Below are 23,808 nucleotides of genomic sequence, written 5' to 3'. Positions count from 1 at the left end.
AGTAGGCCACCAAGTTGAAACATGAGTACTTCAAAGGAAGAAATATCATTGCAAGCTATTTGGTTGTAAGCTGACAATGAACACCAGAACATAACCAGGATTCTGTTAATAACAAAATCTAAATCAGTAGCAGAAGTTGGAGCTGGGGTTTTGTCCTGGATCTTTATAAAATTATTAACATTGCTATGTAGGATGTGTTTCTTTTGACAAATCTATGTGAAATTACTACAGGAATCTTAAACCTAACTTGGGCAGAACTAGAAGGATGGGGGCTCCTTATTAGGGACAGAAATAGGAATACAATGATCCTTCCACAGGGGCGAGTTAATGACATGGTACATGTAATGACTGACTAGCTCAGAATCTCGTCACTCTAAAACAAGTACTCTTCAAGTTATAAGAACTGGCGTCATAGCAGAGAAAAAGGCTACACGCTTGTCAATTTTGCTGTATAGCTTTGATGGCAGTCAGTTAAGCTGTTTCCCAAACAGCTCCGGGTTTCTTCCTATGAAGTCCTCACAATATGAACAGGGAGTATTGCTGGGTCTGAAATATGAACACGACTCTGCAGTGACGTTGGAACGGAGCCCTCATGTTGCTGCTCCCACTGAATAAAACACCGTTATCACTTCCCAGGTGCGCTGTGTAACAAACCCCGGGCTTGTCCTTGTGTGGGTGTGTCATCTTGGTCCAATTTCTCATGCATGTTTAACTGCCAGGCATCATTAAGGAGTGTTTTCGTCCGTGCCAAGACCTACATGTATGAAGAGTGTGTGATCTTATATGGGCGTCATGGTGAACAGAGAGGTGTACCGCACCAGGAGATGTCAAATGGAGTCCAGGTCCAAGCAGAACATGTCCATCTCTGCCGTTTCCACGCCACCAAAGATGTAACCTTTGTTCCCCAGAAGGGCACTGGGATGGCATTCTCTGGGGGCAGGAGCAGGACCCTGAGTCTCTGGCGTGCTCCATGTAGCAGTATGTGTCTCATGACTTCATTGTGCCAGCCCCAGGACCTGAATAACGTGTTTCCAAATGTTGTCCAAGACATCTCTTCTACGATGAAGCTTGTCAATTATGTGTTTCGCATCTTCCCTACGGTCTAACATCCCCCCAAAGTACATTAATCAGTCTCTGTGTAACCAGCAGGAATGTTTCACGGTGAGGGCATCATTCTCTTGTTAACTAAGTTATATCAATAATGCTTAACCATCCTGGGTGGGTCCCATCCATCAGCAGTTGGTTCATTTGTGCTGCCAGGCGTTCATGGAGTGCAGTTAGTTTCTTCAGCCAGTAGGTGTGGATCATGGCAGGGCCTGGTGCTGTCCAGCTTTTCATACCTGCCACTCTTTCTTGGATGTCTGCCATTGTAATGGTTACTGTATCTTGCTCTGGGAGATTGCTGTGATCCACTTGCCACTGTGCATTGGTGTTGTGGGATGCCTCTTTCTCCCATATGTTCTTCCAGTACTGTTCAGTCTCAGCCCTGGGTGGATCTGATCTCGTGTTATTACCCGGCCACTGAGAGTACACTTTGGATGTTTCGGTGGAGAACATCCGGTTCATTTTCCTGGCTTCTGCTTCTCCCTTGTATCTCTTTAGGCAGATAGCCAGAGCAGAGCAGGGCAGCCTGATTCAAATGTCAATCTCACAGTCGAAGCTTCGCAGCGAAACAAGGATCATGCCATTTTGGCAATATGGGGGTGCTCAACATCTGATTTTAAATAGAACTACCAGTTTTCTGCCAATAATTAATATACAGCCTATTACAATACACAAACTTTTTGTAAATTGTAACCCTAACCCTGGATCGTCAGTGTGCATGTGTAGGCGTAGCGTGTGTGTAGTGTCAGAAGAGCAACACTTGCTGAAGAGACTGAGCCCCAGCTTCACTGGTGTTGTGCAGGGTTGTCAGAACCTCGCGGGACCTTCGGATAATTTATCACCGTTGATGAACCATACAAAGAATATTTGATTGTTTTTAAATAGCCGGCTACTTGAAATAGACCCGTGAGGAACTGCGACTTGCATGCAGTTGTCGGCAGCACGGCTGCACGCAAAACTCACACAAGACCGGTGAATGACAGGTGAGAGAGAGAGACAAAAGGTTCTTGAAAAAGCCTCAGTTTAGCTGGAATTTACAGTGTAAGTTGAATGAATAGAGACTGCAGCTCTGCAGCTTCTCAAGATTAAAGTGGAGCTACCATGTATACCGTGTGTATTATTTTTTTCTCTATGGCCACTCTCCATACAATATCATACTTACATCTGAGAACAATGTTTATTGCATATCTGTCTTGACATATGAGATGAGAAAACATTAAATCATTGATGAACTCATTACAATCCAGCATTTGACATCAGCCTCCTCTACTAATATACTTGTTAAACTGCATGTGTGAAAACTAACTAACTACTTTTTTCAATTTCTGACCGTGTTGCTGTGTGATGCCTGCAGACGGTTCATGAGGCCAATGCCATAATTTAACTTTCCAATCCAGTACTCAATATCCCGCTTCCATCTGTGAAAAACAAAAATGTTCATTATTTTTGTCATGCAACGCTTCACTGTGTTTATTATGTGGAATTGAAACATAATTTGTCTACTCTTCAATCTAGTGTTAACATTTTCTGTCAGCTGGCCGTAACCCAAACCGCGATGACAGAACATCCAGCTATGAGATGATACAATGACACAGTGTAATTATCCGCTCTTCTAATGGAGGTGACTACAATCAAAGTTTGTTCCATTCCAGGACCTTCAGCGGCAATATCTGATTACCTAAGATTGCACGGGGAATGGGCACATACGATAAATGCATGTGCAGGTGTGATTGTGGGCATGTATCTTCTCCCACATGTGGGAAATAATACATTTATAACAGATGATGAAGCTGACAGTGATGATTACACGCATGAGACAAATATCTTGACCCTCCATTGCTGCCCGATTTTACATTGCATGAGTCGAGTTGACCAGAGTGCAGTAGCTAGTGAACCTCTCACTGCCTGCGCTCTCTTCTTATAGCAATTAACATTTCAGGACAGCCATTTCACTAATGGAAACAGAACTAAGGGATAATAAGCCTTCCAGCAGCAGGAGTGAATGTTGATCCCAGGTAAACACATAGTGGGAACAGGGTGACCCACCTGTTCCCCACACTGATCTCCCTGCTGTCATTTATAAATGGATAACAGGTGCATTTGCTAGTCCTGCTTCCTGGCTTGGCACCTTGCCCATAGCTAGGAAAATATTGAATAGAGAAGAGAAACATATATTGCCACATTTGTAATTGAAAAAAAGGGTAACTTAGTTACAAAATCAGATACATAATTCCAGTTTTGCCACATATTATATAAATTAGGGCTGTAATCAGTTCTGAAAGCGAGACCGAAAACCAATCCAAGGGACAGAATCGCGACACAACTGCTCCCCGACTGTCGAGCTCTCATTAAGACTGCGACTGTGGTGGCAGCGGAAGGTGGGGGCAGTAGCAGTGTATAAGCAGTGTTTCCTCTATATGCATATCATCAATCATTATCAATGCGCTACCAATTTTCACTCACACACTATGCGAGCATGGTAACTCTCTTCGCTCGGCTCGCTTCCTCTCCTCATTCTTCAAAGGATATTTACGTCACAGGTGCTTATTATCTGAGCGGCAGAAAGTGACGGTGAACGTGAGTGGATCAAAATATTCTGGCAATAAATGTATGTGTCTGTTACAGTGTGTCAGCTTCTCAAGACCAAGAATAGTCCGTCTGTTGTTTCCCCAACTGCTGGAAAAGTGAAGCCACTTTGCGCTAAGTTAGCTAACATCTCCCCTCTCCTTCAGACAGCGCAGCTGAGCAGGAAAGCTTATGCAGTAGGCTAATTCTTTTGGCTGCTATGTAACTTAACATTTGCACAATTTATAGAGAGTAACTGCTAGCTGCATTTTATTACTACCTACTTGTCCAATGTTGAGAACATCAAGTACAAACTTAGACTAAACTGGTGTAGCCTACAGCTCTGTCCTGTACATACTGGTTCATCCTAAATTATTTTTCAGGTTTCAGATGAGTCTGAAAAATTGGTTGTTAGGAAAAGAAAGGATGGTGGTGAATGGAGGACCTCAGGTTAGTAAAGCAAACTAGTGATGCAAACTAGTCCTTTTAAGCTAATGAGGAGACGTTTCTTTTTGAATTTTAATGTGCAAATAAAATGCACCTCAGAATGGAGGAGGTTTCTCATGTTGCCTATTATTTTATATTAATGTCTACAGATAAATGTCAAAAGCTGTAAAATAAAGACACCAAAGGCAAACATGAACAATCGTATCTATAATGATTCTGAGGTCATATTAAGAGGGTTTTCCTACTGTTAAGGCTTAGGGGGTGATGCCAAAAACATGCTGTGCCATAAATTTAAAATCACTGTGAAGAGCATCATAACTAACCAAATTACTTTCCCCAAATCTAAAGGTTGTAGTTCCTCCCCAGTAGACTGATCTTTAGGTGTTGTTTCTTTATTATCTACCCTAGCCATTTCAAGTATTTGTTTAGAGATATGGTAAAAATAATGTCTCAGTGTGATGTGAAATTACATATTTTTCAATGGAAAATGTAAAGTTTTCTTGGGGGAGGACCCCCCCACCCCCTGACCATGACTACTACAACCACCAACAAACATCTAAAGCTCACATAAAATTGGGAAACACTGAATTTTTATGCTATTCTAATGTGCATCACATGCTCATGGACACAAGAGCAATGTTGCTGAGACATGTTGTGTTGGGGTTTTATATTCAGACATACTACGCGCACAAAAAAAAATTGCTTCACCTCCGCTGCTGCAACTCCATCCTAGGGGAAACACAGATAACATTGGCCTATTTGTATATATAGTAGATTATTCACACACTCACACACACCTAGACTGCACCTCTCACTCTCAAACATAACGGCTTGCCCTGCTTCTTTCTGCATCTCTCTCCCTATGTTTCACTGCTAAGCTCACTTTCTCCATCAGCAGTACGTTTTAAAAAGTCCCCACATTGAATAAACTCACCCGCGATTAAGTTTTCAAGTGAGCCGCATGTGAATCGAAACCAAAACCAACGGGGTACTGACTGATATCTGCAGACAAATTTTCACCGCGTCAGCCAGGGGACAGTATACTTAGGTCAGCACAAAAAACTGAAAACAGACGGAAACCACTAGCCTGGATCTGTCCAAATCTAACAAAATCCGCCTATCAACCCCTCTAAAGCTCACTTATTTACATGTTTTATCCAATTTTTTTCTGTACAAAAACCATAGTGTAGGCAGATTTTAAATAAGCAACATATTCCAAAATGTTGAACTACTCCTTTAAAATTGCCTCCAGAATGCGTAGCAATGTTAGCATTCATTTGGAGTAGTATTAGCAATACGTCAAATTTTCTTTTAGTTTTTTTAGTTCTGTTTTGGTCTTCAACTCCTGAGAAAAATATCTAGATTTTCTCTGTCGTTGCGTGTAAGGCAGCAACCGGTTTATTAGAAGCGGTCCCATGAAAAAGGGCTGTCTGTTGCTGCTGGAAACAGGTTGATTAGAAAAAACCCAAACAAATCTGTAAAGCCACAATAATGAGCTCAAAGAATTTGGTGATAATTCTCTGTGTGCTTGTTAATACAGTATGAACCATTAGATTTTATATTAATATAAAGAATATTGATAAATGCATCAATATAATTATGGACCTAAACAATTCAATGGAGTCAACTTTACAAACAGTTCAAAAACAAAATCACAGCTCACGTGCTGTTTGCCCTCCATGGCAACGATTTGCTGGGCTTGAGCATACACAACCTGCATCATAGGACTGTATTTGCTCTGGGCTGTTTGTCTCGCACCTGCCTCTGACCCCTATCATGCTGGATCACAGATTATCACCATAGCGATGGACTGGTTGCCCCAGATTTAAACATGGAGCCTTCTTCCTTTCCTTCTCTGCTCCCTCCTGCTCAGGAATTGACATTGCTACATATTTTACAACAACCCTCCAGTTTGAATTTTGTCTCTCCCCCAATTGCATACGTCTCTTTATAACCCCTGCCGCCCCCACGTCTCAATATCTCTCCTCCCCAATCCCCGGTAAGTAGGATTTCACACAGCATCTGTCGCAGCAGGTAGCCTATTTGCATAGATTGTTCAAAAATTGTAATTGAATGGGGTGCTCTCAGAAATCATGTCGGAAATCATTTCATGTTGCTTTGTTGTGAGTATCGCTCCATTCATAGCAGATAAAAGGTTTTATTATCCCATTAAAAGGCCTATGACGCAGTGACGGGATGGCTAGCATTTCCTCTCAATGCTATGTTTTACGGGAGGGGGTAGAAACTTTTTAATAGGATCCTGACAATGACAATTATCTGCGGGCAATTCTCTTTCTTGTGAACGAGGTCCCATTAATTGCATTTACAGACTCTGAAATGAAGGATGGCGAATGCTTTAAGTCAACGACTCCCAAACTAATTTGCATGGTAATGAATATATTTCTCTGGGAATCTGAAATGATCCCATATGAGCATTTTGGAAGCAATGCTATGAGATACTTGGAAACAGAAGTCTGGGAATAGGTGGTGAGCATGAAGCAAGGCTCTAATCAAAGCCATTGTGTGTAAATTTCCCGCTGGTTAAAATCTGCCAGGCTCAGTCTGATGCCTGTAAAGGGGCCATTTATAGAAGGGAAACTGTGCCTCCTTACAGAAGCTTAACTGACGGGTATTGTTTTGCTGTAATAAGACTGTGTCCCAGTGAAAAAAAATCCCGTTTTGAAAACATGATTGATTTCTAAATGGGTTAAGAACTTTGTGAATTAGATCATAAACAAACACAAGGCTAAAGATTTACATGTGGAGTAGAGGAAGTGCTTTATCTATGTAATTGTCCTATCATGCTTTGGGCTGTTTGGCAATCTGGTTGCTCATCAGCCATATTCGACCAGAAACAGCCACCTTGTTGTGTACTAGATCAATCCTAGACAGGCAGGCAGCAGTCTAATCTCTCCTCCAGCCATAGCCCTGTCCTAACCTTTTCCTTCTTTTTATCCTGTTTTCCCTCTCCAATCTGAGCAAACGTTTTAACCGCATTGACCAATATGCTCAGTCATTCCTTCTCTCCCTTTCCATACTGTTTTTTCAACCCCGATGCCCCCCTTTCTATCACAACTTTTTCCCTTCAGATTGTTTCCTTTGTGTTGCTCCAAGCTTTCCCCTCCAGCATTTTAATATCCTCACTCCAATCTCTGCTCGCTCCCCCAGACCCTGGCCTCCATTTCGCACCCTTTCATATTTTCTGTCAAACCCCAGGACCCCTCTTTTGGCAAATCTCTACCCTGGCCTCTCTTCCAAACCTCTTTACAACTCACACATTCCAGTCTCCTTGGCTTGGCACAGTCTTTTGCACATTCTACCGCCTCCATCTATTTTTCTTCTACCCTACAGTATGTCTGAGGGGATAGAAGAGAAGCATGAAGGGCAAGAATCAGTATTCTTGGAGGAAAAAAAAAACAACCACAAATTGACAGTCCTGAATCCTCGGGGTGGCTTTATGGATTCTCGGCGCAGCGTTGAGCAAGAGGCTCGTGCAGCCATGCGAGACCAGCCACTAGAAGGCTAAATACAAAATAACCCCGAAAGAGATCCAGGGATATGTGTCTGCACTATCTAACAATCTCAGTCGACTAGAATAGTAATATACAGTAAACCTGAGGGATGAGAGCATGCAGGAAGAAATGGTAGCTTCGTAGGTATTTCCTGTTCATGTGTGTGCATGTGGCAATGATTGGAAAGGCGCTTGCAGGTGTTTGCAATTTCCTATCGGAGTGCAACAAAACCTAATGTTGCCAAGTCCTAACCTCTTCTTATATTGCACCAAAATTGGTTGACGGCCATACAAATGTAAATCCACGGCAAAAAAAGTCTGCCAAGCCATATTGTTGAGTGCAGCATGAATTGGCTGACTCCCAGGTGACTAAATAAAAATCTGGTTTGATCTAGGGGACAAGCAATGCCACAGAGCCTGTGTGTGTATTAGCGGTAGAGGCGGAGAGAGCACAAGGGAATGGCTCCATAATCTACTCCACCATTCACGGTACCTTCCTCGCTCAGTCCATAATACCCCCAAATGGGTTTCACTGCCCGGGCTCAAAGCTAGCCAGGCAGCTCTGGAGACAAAGTCCCATTCCGGTGAAAAATGCCCAACTGCAAACAATGCAGCAGAGATACACACAAAACACACACACAGGTAAACAACAAAGTGTCTACGTCTGGCTGGGAAGTAATTAGGGAAGGTTGAGTTGGTGAGTTTCGCTGTTGGCATATCAGTGTATAGAAGAGGTGCTGTTTTTGCTCAAATTACCTGCCAATGGCTTCTCTTTCTCTCAAACACAGACACAATACCCTGGCAAGACAGAAAGAATGGAAGGTGGAGGGAATCCGTGAGTGATAGCGAAAGAGCATGAAAGAGCAGGGATGATAGCTGAAGCAAGAAAAAAAGCAAGAAGAAGAGACGAAGGCAAAACCTGCGCGTGTGATATTCAAAAGGAATGACAAGAGATTAAGTGAATGACAAAAAGAAAAACGGAGTGAAGGAGCTACACACACCCCCTGTTTATTTTCTGTCTCGTAATTACTGGAATGATTAATGACTGTTATCAGGGGTTTTCATAGTAGTATGAGAGATGATCTTACAGGAGCTGTGAAGTTTGTTGGCGTTTGGTTAAGTTTTGTCATGCATGGATTATTGACATTCATGTTGTGTCCGTCCACAATTCACAATCCTGTCATAACTGTAAGAGAACTGTAGACCTTGTGACTGTGGGTGGGAGGATATGCTGTGCATAATAGTTCAGCGCTTTAGAGATCCACACAGAGAAGTAGGTTGTGAAATGGGCTTCTGATGTTACTGTTTGTCTGTGCAATGCCAGTACAGTCTGTTTACTTCCTGCAAAACTGGTTAAATAGAGAAATGAGTCACAGAGCAAAACTATACCATACGCAGTCTCTCTCCTGTACATGTTATCTACGGTCATAGAAGAACTGAATACAGGAGATCCAGAACACAGCAGAAGACTAATCTTTATGCTATCAACCTAAGTTTAGTTTATGTTCAACAGTTAACACTGACACGTACTTTTTGAGTGCACAGATCTGCCGTTCTTGCTCAATACTGCAGCCTTACACATACAGGCAGCTGTTTTCAGTTTTACTCAAGGCCTCTGTAACCACTAAGCAGAGCTTCCTGAACTATCTGCTTTTAACTCACTTGAGAGCAGCACAGTGCATGCCAGACTTTCTCTGTTTTGCTCATGTCTAAATCTGTCTTACTTTGCTACCTGTCTTTAATTAATTTATTTTTTTTAAATACCTCATTCTTGTAATTTGTCAGTCCCTTAATCTTTCATCTTGTTTTGTATCTGCAAGTTGTCTAAATGGAAGTATAAGGAAGTAGACAGTCAATCATGCTTGCAGAAGTTCTACCTGTAAAAGCGCTTTCTCATATGTGTAATTTCAGTATCTGTATCCAAATGATGATCTGTGTGGGATGATACATAAAATCATAACCTCTGCATGAGCAGAGATAATTGCATTAATAACACCTCCTGCGTCACACAATTTGGCTGAACTGTGAAACATATTGTTATTGATTAGGCATGGTGTTTATTATTTATTTTCAGATGCCAAAAAACACCGGAGTGGGCTTAATCAAACACAGTCACAAAAACAAATTTCATGCTTCCTGCTCATTCACTGTTTCCATTCGGTGAAACAATGAAACGCATATGATGCCAGAAAGATAATAACAGATTCATTTAAGGTATTCGTCATTTCATTCAACAGCTCATTTGCTTGTGTGTGGGTTTGTGCAGTTTCTATATGGCCATGAATAAAATCCTAATGCTGGCAGGCAGGGCCAACTGTACAGTCAAAATGTGATTGATTTGTTCACCCAGCAGGTTAGTCCTTCATATAATGAATCAACTATTTCAAACATGGAGCAGGTAGACGAAATTGCCGCTGGCTATACAACATTTTCACAAAGATCCATTGATTCATGGCTATCAGAGAGATAGCTGAAATAAAGTCTTTTTTTCCTAGTTACCTTTTTTCTAGTAGTTGATGTAATGCAATACTGATTACTGAAGGCTGAGGGAGTTTGTCTAAGCCAAAGGCACAAGTCACTTCCTTCACCTCACTTGTTTGTTTATATACTGGTGCAATACCGTTTGCCCAAATGTTGTGCGTCACCACACAGTCTCCCCTAGTGGAGGCCCTAGTTGCAGTTCTGCCACCACCAGTAGATTTAGTTTTAATGTACTCACTTAAGGCTTGTGCAGACTATAGAATATATTAGGTTTTCTATCAATTCTATTGGTTTGATTGTTGTGGCATTTGTAAGTGACCAGTTTGTAAAGCAGTATTCAATATGAGAAAAGATCACTGAACGAAGAAACAAGTGTAAGGGTTAAAAGTTGGTTTAAGGGTTCAGGTTAGAATTGGGTTAAGGTTAGGGGTAGGGTAAGGGTTAAGGTTAGGCATGCAGTTGTGATGGTTAAGACTAGGATAAGGGGCTAAGGAATGCATTATGACAACGAGATGTCCCCACAAAGATAGTTAAACAAACGTAAGTGCGTGTGTGTGTGTGTGTGTGTGTGTGTGTGTGTGTGTGCTTGAGTATGTGTGTTGTCCCCAGGTGAAGCTCCAGCCTTTCTCAATCTGTTGGTGGACAGCTGATAGGATTGTTCTTCCACCTCACTTGGACTTATGAATGTCTCCGCATGGGTTTTTATGTGTGTGCACCCATCAGTGGATGTGTACGCACACCTGACAGCATACCTGTGTACTAGTTTTTGTGACTGTGTATGTCTGTCTGTGTTGCTTTGTGCATGCCTGTCAGACTGTGGATAGTCTCTGGGTGTGAAGAGGGACAGTCTTGAGGCTGACAGCCCAAGGAGGGAGTTGTTTCAGAGGGGCGAGACAAATATTGCAGAGGTGTGAAGCTTCACACTGGCAAAGTGGAGTGAAGGGCTGGAGCTGTCAGGTATTTCTTTTTGCCTATGTGTCTTTTTCTGCCCTCCACTGCTCCCTCTCTAATTTTGTCTCCACATCTCCGTCGTTTTCTGCGTGTCACCTTGCTTGTCTTGAATCAGCAGTGAGCGCTGCCTCTCCAATTCTGTCACTTCTCGCAGAAGTAAATGCACATGAAGAATTTCTGACAGTTAAAAAACCTGACAATTCATTGCAATCTTAATCTGTTTAAATTCTTTTAAGCACAGTGTAATAAGGGGTGACGTGAAAATAAGGCTTGTAGCTCTGCTTTTCAACTAGTTTGTTATAAAAATACCCTGAAATTAAAGCTGGCAGTCAGCAGCGACGCTGTCATTTCACATCCAAACTAATAAAAAAGTGTGTCACTGTCCAAATATTTGAGGAGCTTATTCTATAACGCCTTTCCTGAGCCAGGAACCCACAGTGGGAGCAAAAAAAGGGTCTATATTTTAACGCCATAACTCTCCTGGGCATAGCTCATTGGTAGAAAAAGCTCCCTAATCATTATCCCTGGTTCTCACTCTGGTCACCAATCATAGTCTCAACTTTTATGAGTCAACATAGTTCTTGCTGTGCTACCATTAGCACTGTCAAGAAGGAGGGCAACCTCAGCGTCGCTCTTCAGCCCGTTAAACTCCCACAGCTCTCGCCATCTTGAAAATGCATCTCCAATGCTGACCCTCATCTGATCTCTGTTTTTATGTAGCATTTTTTTCTCTTTAAGTCTCCAATGTCTTCCTTCTTATTGCTTGTTTTGTTCTATACATTGTTGTAGGCAAAATGAGGTATTTTAAACTCATCACAAGTATCCAAACTCTTGAAACAACAAGTAGAGAGGAAGGGAGGAATCCGGACAACCCTTGTTTGTACACAGTCACTATGACTGGCTAGTTACGTGCTAGCTAACCCTTGATGCAAACCCCACAGACACTTTATTTTTTACAGGAACCGTTCACTTAAATATTGTTACTGACGCAATGCAATAATCAAAACTGATTAGTTTAACCAAAATAATAATGAAGTTATTATTTTTCATTTGTCCCGCATTATAAAGAGGAGGGGTCTACCTAGCGTTTGCTTTCTCTCTGCCATGGCTCTTGTTTTGGTGATGACAAGCGACTAGACTAAAACTCACCTCAAAGTTTTTTAGGAAAATTATTTTGTAATTTGACTTTCAAGGAACAGTTTGCAGCCTTATTTGTAAACTTATTTCTGTGTATTAGTCTCACCGGTAGAATATTTATAACCCCCACTATGACTAGTTGTAGCCTAGTTTGCTTTAGCCATCCACCGAAGCATTCATGTTCAAGTCTGCATACAAAATGGATGGCATAAGAATAGAGATTTTTGCTGAGATTCAATTGTTTATTTTCTCCCTCTCACTCACACACACACTGAGTTGAGATACAGTAGCTCACAAACCCATTTTGATCAGTCAAAAATACCAGTAAGTATGCTGTATTTCAATCAGGAAGGAAACACGCATGTAAAGCATTGACTAAACACTGACATTTTCAGAGAACCAGTTTATGACAGTAACCCCATGATTTTAGGCTATACAAATCAGAATGGATATTATGAATACCATCACCAAGTTGTTGTATATCCACCAGCAGCAGTGGGTGGATGGTGCAAACTGTTCAGAGCAGAATCGACAGACTTTGTCACATTAGAAAGGATCCAACAGCAGGTTTACATCGAGGTTGAAGGCAGTGCCCCTGGAGATCAACTAACCAGCTTCACACAAGATGACAGAGCACAGCAAACAGGACTTAACAGCAACAGCAATGTGCCCCAGGTAGGAAGGAAAGGCAGTGGTAGGAAACCAACAGCTGGATGTTGGCATCAGCGTCAGGAGCTAGAAGCAGTGTTCTACAGATGCATCTAATTGAACTGATAAAGACGATGGTGATTAGTGATTAGTTCCTGTGTGGGTAAGTGAGAGGAGTGGTAGCTTTAGGGTTACTTGATTAGATGAAAATGAATCAGGACAGAGTTGCCTCTTAGATTTAAGATGATAAGATAATAAAGGGAAGAAGGAACATGTTCAAATGGAAAGGAGCCAGGAGGCTGAGAGGATGATGTATGAAGGAAAAGATGAGAGTGAATGAAGTACAATATACCAGGCATCCATATTAGATAATCATGGATTATCTCGCAGTTATAATGTGTTAGAATCAGGGTGTAATTGTATGAGCCCAATATGATTCTAATGGTGGAAAAATGTGCAACAAGAAGAGTAAGTGACCTCAGGGCTAGTAGTCATACTGGTTACTACCAGTCAGTATGACTAAAACTGCCAGGAGATGACTGTATGGTGGGAGGACTTTGTACAAGGGTCTGTGCAGGTGGGCGTAGGAGAACATTCTATTAGTGTGGGCTGTTATGGTGAAAAATCAAAGAGAGGGGAAGCTTGCAGTCTTCAAAGAGAGCCTTTTGAATTGAAACCTTCCGCAAACACAAACTGGAAGAAACAAAACTGCAAAAACAATTGAGCAGAAGATTAGTCTATGCTAGTAAATGTCCACCAAGGTAAAAACACACCATTAACTGTGCTAATGATTACTTACTGGGACTACCATAGTCGGAGTTAGCAGCACACATGGATTTTAATTGCCAAATGGATGTTCAAATGCTAATCCAATTTAATCCCAACTCAAACCTTTACCTAAACCCAAATCTTGACCCTAAATTAATTAATAAAAACCCTAACCTTAAAGCTGCACTAATTCATATTTTTAAATCAACACTGAATCAAATGACTGTGTAATGACTATAGGTGTCACCCATAGTAACAAACCCACAGAGGATGATCACTAACTCTGCAGTTCCCCTTGTATCTATGGAGCATTTTAGCCCAAAATTGCACATTAAAAAGTGAATGTGAAATTTACATTTTTCAGGTGGCCAGAGACATAATGAATGTCGCTTCATAACTGCTGGATGTGTAACAAACAACTGTTAGCTAACACAATCGGAACTTAGAAATTAGGAAACTAAAGAGAAATTAAAGCTGCAAGCACCGTTGGATGGGCCCTTGCACGTGAAGGGCGTCGGGGTGTGCTGCGGCCACACCGCAGATGCTCTGCCAACGTGGCTCTGAATTGTCACATACTTTGGATACTGCACGGACTAAAACATCACTTCTTGCGTCCCCTAGGTGGTGCTAGAGAGCACCCGGTAACTATGTGTTATGTCCCGGTCCGTCAAGTGTGGAACCCATCGTTAAAATTGTATTTAAATTGCGTGATGATTGTCACACAGAGTTTACTTCCTGTTGCCAGTAGGTGGCGCTATGACTATAACTAAATATTGCCATGTAGATGTGTTCAGGGTTGGACCGTTATCAAGCATTTAAAGTTTGGTACAGATTTGAGCATGTACAGTGAAGTTAAAACAACTTCCTGTTGTTGTAACTTCACTGTCCAAGCACGGACCAGGCTCAACATTATGATGTCTGTCAGCCATCGACGAAGAACGATGGCATCGTCCATCTGGACAACACTACTACGAGTAGTTTATCACAGCATAAAACTTGTCATTTCCTGTTGCTATGACTTTCAGTGAATATTTAATATGGATGCGTGACGGGACTCTTATTATACATGTTGTGTTATACAAATTTGGCTTATTTTTCTGTACAGATGTGGGCATGTGCACTGAAGTAACAACAACTTCCTCTCATCAGTTTTCGAGCACATTTAGGCCCCCAAAAATGCGATTAATTTGAAGGACAAATTCCTTCAGTTTCAGTAGGGTTCTCACATATTTTCGTGCTGGAGCCCTAAATAATGTTAATGTTGTGTGTACAGCCCACGACCCTGTACGCAGGATAAGTGGTTGACGATGGATGGATGAATGGATGGTTGTGTGTACAGCTTGTTCCATTGTATTATTATTATTATTCCAAAGTAACCAAAAATAAATTGATACAGTTTTAATCTAAAGCTCCATAACCCTAAATCCCAGTTAAAGTCCTAAACTCGCCCCTTAAAAAAGCCGAAATTAAAAAAAATGTTTTTACTTGGAGAGATTTTCCTCCAATTTTTATGCCCATGAGGACATTTGGACCTCGTAACTATAGGAATACAAAAGTGCCTTTACTCACTCACTCACTCACACACACACACTCACACACACACACACACACACACACTCCAAAATCCACTCTAACACACTGTGGTAGACCACAGGCAAACAGCAGGGAAGTCACAGAGTAATGGGACAATCCATCACCAGCGGCTGCATGCTGCTGCATGGTCTTAGTCAAAGAAACCCACCCATGGAGACACTGAGGCAGCAGGCTGGAAGGAAGCAATCGGAAGGTACTGATTTAGAGACCAGAGGTGATAACTGGTGAATGGAAGGAGGTGAGGGTGGTAGGAAGTTTTTGCCAAAACGGTTGAGTATGATCACTCTATGGGTGTGTGTGTGTGTGTGTACTGTCTCTTTGGTGTGTAGTCTTTGTGTCCTATTACTTAAACAGTATACAGTGTAACTGTGGGGAGGGGGGGCTTTTAAATGCTATACTATTCTTTGTGGGGTTCATCAATACTGATAAATGATCTGACTATATATTTAATGAACGTTAACAATCGCTAACATATTATTACACTTAGAAAAAGTAGGCTACCATTTCTTGAGATTCAAAAATATGTGGCGTTAACCACGTTCAAACACTGTGAACAGCAAAGTGTCTGAAAAGGACCTTAATGAGTGAATGCATAATCCGCACCACTTCGAGACGCCATGTTAACAGTGGGTTCTGGATTGGTAGCGTCCTGCTGTCCTACGGGCCTGTGGGTAATAAGCGGGTACAAGTTCTTCTTCAATAATCTTCTTTAATCAACACCAAGAAGCATGACAGTAACTACACACGATTTAGCACGTTTCTCACACCCTCCGACTCCGTCACTCTTTTTCATCCCCCTGGGAACATACAGGTGGGAACCAAAATGCTCTGAATAAACAAATATTAAAGAAACAATTACTGTGTACAAATAAACTTAATTCTGCACGTCCAAATAATATATTACTCTTACTGTTACGTAAATCCTACCAACTTATACTGCACAGTTCAATAAGAAACATAAATTATCAGAAATTAAGTAACCAAAATATATAATGCATACAGTAACTAAGGTTACACGCCAGGAGAGGCTACGCGCAGAGGACAAACGCATCACTCCTACCTTACAGGTATGTTCAGGTACATCTCCGTTTTCCTCTGCACAACATCCTGATCCTCTCCTTCCTCTGTACCCGTCGTCAACTGTGGTCGAGCTGTCTGTCCGGGGAGGCGAGGGCGATGGTGTGGATGGCGCGGTACCGGGGCGGTCTGTCGAGGCGCTGCACAGGGAAACTCCGGGTCCGAGGGTGTGTCGGACAGAAGCTTCAGTCGCGAGTCCGTGGGACAGGGTGGTGGTGTCATGATATACATATATAACAATATTCAGTGTCAGGGAATTCAATGGCTGAATGATCATGAACGGGAATGCTTGGGCTTAAATATCATACTATCACCACAAATGTCTTTCACAATCATTGTGATATATCGCCTCCCCCTCTTCAGATGCCACTTTTTATGAAAAGTTTGAAAAATTACTGAAAGAATTTAACTTAAACAAAGAGACCATTATTTTGGGAGATATCAACATAAACTAGGAGGACACATCATGTAGAAAAAAGCTTAAAAAAATAACTGGCAAATTTGATTTAGTCCAAATGATCAAAGGGCCCACAAGAGCAGCAACCAGATTAATTTAGCAATTACCAACCGACCTGAGAGAATATTTAAATCATACAATATGTTAGCTGGTCTTTCTGATCACAATTTGATCCTTTTGGCCAGAAAGCTCTCATAAAAGAGATTTAATTATTCTGTCAGAGAGAGTGAGTTTGTTGGAATCCCAAAAAACCACTAGGAAGGATTTAAAAGTGCTGTCCAGCAGATTGACTAGGATCACATATCGTTGGGAACAAATTGTGAAATGGACTGTGAATCTTTTGTAGCGACAATTAAGAGAACAATTAAAGATTTTAGCTGTAAAGTTAAACACAAACACAATAAAAACATACTTCCCTGGATGAACTCTGACATACTAATGAAAGAGCGGGATCTTGTGTTAAAAAATGCAATTAAGTCAGCTAGTGCTAAAAATCTGTTAAAACATTGAGGAATAAAACTGTAAAAGCTATACGCAAGGCCAAAGCTGATTTTTTCTTGACTATAATAGCAAATGCAAAAGGAGATTCTAAAACAATCTGGAACCAACTGAAAAAACTTGTAGGACAGGATACAAAAAGGAAACAACTTTTAGAAATTAAGATAAATGGACAAATTACAAATAGTTGCAGATGCCTTCAATATTTTTTTTTATTGAATCTGTATCCACTATTGCCCAAAGCTTCTCATCTAATAATCTAAATGTTTGTTCGATAAATAATTCAGAGCCAATTTTCAACCTAGGCACAGTCACAGAATCTGAAGTCTTACAGACAATAAGAACACTAAAAGCTTCCAGAACTAGAGACATATTTGGCATAGATATGTGTATGCTGAAAGAACTCAGTTCCATATTATTAACACCAGTAACCAAAATTGTCAATCTCTCCATTATTGAGGCAGGCACTATTTCCAAGTGTGTGGAAGTCAGCAGCTGTTGTTCCAATTTTCAAAAATGGACATCCATTGTCAGTGGACAATTACAGACCAATCAGCATCATACTTACAGTGTCAAAAGTCACAGGGAAAGTAATTTCCCAACAAATAATAACACATTTGAATACCACTACATTTCCTCTGCATTCAATGCAATTTGGTTTCAGAACTCAACACTCAAACTGCTAATTTTGTTTTCATAGAAAATATCAAACATTTACTGGATTAAGGTGGCGTGGTCGGAGCTGTGTTTCTCGATCTAAAAAAAGCCTTTGACACTGTAAACCATAATTAACCAAACTAAACAAATTTAACTTCTCCTCAGATGCAATAAAATGGATAGAATCATATCTATCGAATCGATCACAGTCAGTCAAGATCAGTGAATACCACTCACCGCCCCTCGCCATGTCCACAGGGGTACCTCAAGGTTCTATTTTAGGGCCTCTGCTATTTTCACTTTATATAAACAACCTCCCTTCAGTTTGTCTAGACGTCTATATTCAGATGTACGCAGACAATACAGTCATTTATACCCATGGCAAAAACACAAAACAGTTGCTGAAAAACTTACACAGTCTATGGCCCATGTCTCTGAACTGCTAAACCAATCCTGCTTAAAACGTAATGTAAATAAAACGGTTTCAATGTACTTTTCTAAATCAAACATTGCAAATAATCAGGCAGATATGTGACAGGGGAACAAATAAAAGTTGTGTCAGAATTCAGATACCTAGGCATCTTAATAGACTGTAAACTAACTTTTAAATCACACATAAAAAAGGTCTGCAATCAAGTCAAATTTAATATCGCAAATTTTTCAAAGATCACACTTGTCACTTCAGGCAGCTAAAATGTTCATGTACAGTATGGTTCTGTCTCACATCACAGACAATCTGAATAAAAAACCATCAAGATATCACCATTGTGCCATTTTACAAAAGCATAATCTTTTAAGTTGGGAAAATGTCATCAAGTATTCAAACCTCTGTCTGTTATACAAAATCATCCATGGTCTGTCATCTCCTCCACTCAGTCAGTTTGTAAACATCAGGAACACCACACAGAGAGTAACACGAGGGTCGGCCCGAGGAGACTGTTGTTCCTCTGCGAAAAAGTGCATTTAGTCAGAGTGCCTTTTCAGTCACAGCAGCACAGGAAGTGGAACTCTCAGAACATCAGAAAACTCACCACATACACTCTGTTCAAAAAACATCTAAAAAACTGGTTCATAACACATCAGACATGTCAGCATTAACAAGAATATGTATCTTCCCTCAACCCAACCATGCTGCCACTTGTGTCTCTGCTGTGTCAATGTGTAGTATAATTGTTTTTTTGTTTTTTTTTAACCTAATGTCTGTATTATAGCAAACTTGTACACTGTATTTATCAACAGGATTTGAAGAGTTATATCTGTTTTACTGCTCTTTTATATTTGTATTGTTCACTGTAATCTTCTTATTGTTGTTTTTTTTAGATAGACAATTTTAAGATCTGTCCTGGGACAACGGATGAAAAATAGCCTTTTGGCTAATTCTGGTGCATTTGCAGCAGAGTTAATTAATGTACACTGTCCCTGTCAAATAAACTAATAAATAAATTAAATAAACAAGTACATTCACATTTTTTCCATTTATTTTGGCAATTTTGTTTTACCACTGCATAAATTAAATAGTCAAAATGTGATATTTCCTCAGAGTTTCCCACAGGATTTAAAGAGACTATGGGGGGTGGGTCCAAGGCCCAAGAGCGTCCGGTAAAGTAAATTACATGTGTCCATTTATTTTTAATGGACACATGTAATATGTTTTATACTTTCTGTGAATATAATCCAATTAATCTTATTTCCATCCTGTATAGACACCTTACTTTGAAAATCGGACGTTGTCACATGTGTATCCTCGGGCTAAATTCATCAAGTCCGACCCCATTTTGATACAAAACATTGAACTACAGTTTTCATTGAGTTTTAATCAAATCCCAAAACTTGTCCAACTAACGTGATATCTTTTAGCTTTGGCTGTTGTATCGCAGCTTTTGTCTGGTAAACAACCTGCTAGCGTTTCCGAAAGCGATGTGCTCATGTCTTTTTTCCCCCCTCTGTCTGCAGAATCCGGACCGGAGGCGCCCAATCCGTATCCAACCTGCTGTGGTTGTGTTTGTTTTGTTTTGTTGTTTATTTGTAGATTTTTAATCTTTTTGTATATCATGATTTATATTTGTGGATCATGAAGATTCTGTATCTAGTTGTAGATCGTGTTTTACATTTGCAGATCATGAAGAAGTTTGCGGATTTTAATCTATTTGTAGATTGTGTTATGTGTTTGCAAGTTGCAATATCTGTTTGTGACTTTTAGTCTGTCCATTTTCAATGTATTTACCTCCATATTCACAGCCTCTCTTCAGATAGGACTCTCATACTGCAACACTTGTCTTTGTAAAGAGAGAAAATAACAGGATAAAGTTGCTAACCTGCCTGTCAGCTCGCACTGGTCCATTTCAGTGGATTTACCATAAAAGCTTGAATATATATGCACTCCAAATTTAGGTGCAGCTAGCTTAATAGCCTTCTCAGAAACGAGTGACAGAAACACTCAAAGTTGGTCAGACCGTTTGTTGCCTTTTCTAAGAAGTCAGCCACAGATTGAGTGGATGTGCTAGGAGACAATTCAGCAGAACCGTGTCTGCAAATGGCGATTCTTGCATCTTTCTCTGACACTATAAAATGCTTCCACGCTGCTGACATGTCAACTTAATTGTTCTGTAAAATTTCTTTGGCCCTTCTTATTATGCTGATCACCGAAAGTGCTTTTTTTGCTATTTTCAGCCGATTAATTTCAGTGGCCGAATATTCGGTGCATCCCTAAATATAATATATGAATAATGCATTTAAAAGTAATAATAATGCATTTTTGTTTTTGTATTAACTTTTATTATTAGTCTGTGCTCTCAATTATTCACGCCAATTCATGCCAGCCCAAATGGAGCCATTCCTCAGTATCACTGATTGTTTACAGGTTTTAATAAATGAATAAAAGCCAGACTTGGGAGCCTCAGTTGCAAAGGACTATGAAATAATGAACCCTATTTGAGCAATAAATGAGAAGAAATGCCATAATAACTAGTAATATTTTATTCCTTTTCAACACACCAGATGGGACTTGATTTCCTTCCCGTCTGATTTTGGACTGATTTCATTTTGAAGCTCAAATTTAAATCTAACCACAGAGGGTGACCCTTTTTCCCAGAACACCTGACAAAGCATGAAATCTTAATGAAGTCACTCTGAGATGACTGTGCAAGTGAAACAACTGGTACAACACAAAAAGGGCCTGGTAGAACAGGAAAACACAATAATAAATAGATTTTTTAAAACCTTTGGATCAGCTAGTATGATTAGATGGATGTTAAGTTCCTCTATGTTTCCAGACTATCTTTGTAGATTGTATGTAGGGTTTTGTTTATTCTCATTCTGATTCTGTTTTGCAATTGGTCAGAAAGAAGGGGGGCAATTGGTGCAGAAACAACACAAATATTTATTTTGGGTCATCACAACACACAAAAACATACAAACTGCCTTTTGCCACAATCAAATCAGAAACACACACCTGCTGCCATGGCACTAAAGCTAAGTCTGATCTCTGCAGAAGCTGATATGCCTTGATCCAATTCAATCGTGAGCTCATTGAGACCTGTGTGCTGGAGACATGTGGGCAAATCACCAAGGAAAATGAAATTAGACTAGATTTAATAGAGCTGTATCGGGCAAAGAAGAAACCTATTGAGGAATCAGGCCTCCATCCATCGTCCAAATGGAGACAGGTGATCAGCAAAGACATGGCCCAAATTAACGAGAATCAAAAGGGAAGACTGGAAACTGTGCACACACAGAGACAGACACGTGAAAACACAAAAGGCAGTGGAACACAAGTGCATTTCAAAGGAAAACTAGGACAAGCAGTCAGTGTACTATACACACGTCAACACTAGACAAACAAGCACGGTTTAAAGGTCCTGACAAATTGGAGAAACACACATGGACACACTATACTGGCACATACAATACATGCACATTCTCACATATAGACACAAGGAGTGTTGTCACATGCACACCCACACACACAACAAAACAGCACCCACACACTGATCTGGCCGCCTTACGCATTCATGCCACGAACAGACAGATCAATTCATAACCCAGTTATTGAATAGTAACCACATTTATCCACCACTGGGCACAGTCGGCGAGTCTACCATTCAGGCGCTCAGTCAGCCACTCTGCTACTTGGGATCAGTATTGGTTTACAGAGGGAGCCTGAGGCAGAGCGGGAGAGAGATGGGAATGAACGAATGACTGCAAAGCTTCCTAAAATGACACTGTGCTCTTCTGCTTGCCCTTTGCAAAGCTGGCAGTTGGTATAGTGTGTTTTGTATATGCATCTACAAGAGACTGTCCTCCCAAGAAAAAAACAGAAAGAAGATAGCATCACTTCTCTCAGCAAATGGCCAGATATGAAATATCTTTACGTTTTACGTTGAGCCGGCATCGTGATTGTAAAACGCCAGCCCCCCCAGCAAAAAAACTCACATTATACCATCCTGTGAAAGCAGGTTTTAATGACCACGAACATTCTTATTATTGTTTTTAAGTATGCTTTGCACCTGCCTCGGAATTCTCTTCTCCCCACACACTGACACACTCACACACACCTACACCTCAGGTAAACATCCCGGCTTGCCCCATCTCTCTCTGTCTCACTCCCCCATCTGCTCCATTTTCTCCATCAGCAGTATGTTTTATAAAGTCTTTTTTCCATATACATTTCCACCCGCGATCCGTTATCACGGCAGCAGGTGAGCCGCACGTCGGCTTATTAATGACGCAGGCTATCAAACAACTGAAACCAACATCTGCACCCTCTGTGTTCACTGCTGCTTTACTTGGTCCGTGCGTAAAATATCCACCACGACTTGTAACGTAACTTAGTAGTCTACCAATTTTTTTAACCGAGTAAAGTCTGTGCGAGAACACATGCACATAAGACGACAGCTGCCCCCCCCAACGTGTGCGTCCACGCACCCGATGACATCGTCCATCCAGATGTTTCATTGTCAACATCGCCCAATGGAAATTTTGCATACATCACCCAACCCTAGTAGAGAATATGACATGTCAACAAAACACTGGACTTGGGACATGGGAGAGCGCCGTTCATTGACCATTAACCATCAACAGCCAGCATTGGTTTCTGTGAACTATGACAAGAGTCGTTCCCTAACTATAACAAAGTAGTCACTTTCACCCAAAGCATGCTCTTTTCCTAACCAAGTAATTTTGGGGCCGAAACATAACATGCATCCATACAGAACAGAGGGACCACTGGATGGTTTGAAATAAGAGTATGAAAATTATGTGAACATTATGTTATCGCGTTCACAGTCACCAGATCATGAATCAACTAAACATTTTTCAATTTTTCATTTTCAACTAGCATGCTAGCAGGTGTTTAGAACAAACTGAACCTTCAGTCCGCAGCACTTTCTGATGGTTCCGGAACTATGTAACAGGAACCAATGTAGACACTGGCTGCTCCAGTCAAAAATGAGGTACAATAAGTTGAGTTTAAAAGGTTCTTGGTTCCCTGTAAAAGTTCCTGCTGTGGAAACACCCTATAGTAGACAGAATTTTTCAACTCAGAAAAGTCATTTTATCCTCCATCTTGACAACCACAAAAAAGATTGGAATTATGCCATTAAAGTTACGGATTAAGTTAAAGGATTTCTACTATGAACGCTAGCCAGTCGGGACATGCTAGTGCTAGTCAGTCACTATTTACTTTCCCCTGGCATTTTGTTCTTGGGATTACACATCATTTCTTTCCATGAATAGTTCTGTTGAATAGGGCAGAAAAGCACTCAGAGCTAATGAGCTTGCTAACTGCTTGTAGTAACTGTCAGTTAGCAAGCTAATGGGACAATTATTCAAAAGATGTTTTTGTAGCATAAACTCCTGTCTTATAACTGTCTATTTGGATTCAGTTTTTCTCAGCCCCTACGGGCAGATCCACTAA

General features: G+C 40.8%; 1 long non-coding RNA gene and 1 pseudogene across 2 annotated transcripts in view; both read right to left on the bottom strand.

Annotated features, from left to right (window-relative positions):
• Window positions 1–389: 389 nt before the first annotated feature.
• LOC119918529 lies at window positions 390–16,504 on the bottom strand (annotated as a pseudogene).
• Window positions 16,505–18,521: 2,017 nt separating this feature from the next.
• LOC119918481 overlaps window positions 18,522–23,808 on the bottom strand; it is a 108,593-nt gene continuing 103,306 nt past the window's right edge. Inside the window, exon 4 of one of the 2 annotated variants that reach the window (XR_005447452.1) lies at window positions 18,522–18,841. This is a non-coding gene — a long non-coding RNA (uncharacterized LOC119918481). Of the gene's footprint in view, window positions 18,842–21,319; window positions 22,053–23,808 lie in introns of those variants that run through there. The other variant, XR_005447453.1, reaches the window with a different exon arrangement.

The sequence above is a fragment of the Micropterus salmoides genome, unplaced genomic scaffold (genome assembly GCF_014851395.1).
Source record: "Micropterus salmoides isolate LMB-PRFRI ecotype aquatic unplaced genomic scaffold, ASM1485139v1 Ms_hic_scaffold_23, whole genome shotgun sequence".
Lineage (NCBI taxonomy): Eukaryota > Metazoa > Chordata > Actinopteri > Centrarchiformes > Centrarchidae > Micropterus > Micropterus salmoides.
The sequence above is the reverse complement of the archived record's forward strand: the minus strand, read 5'-3'. Positions and strand labels throughout refer to the sequence as shown.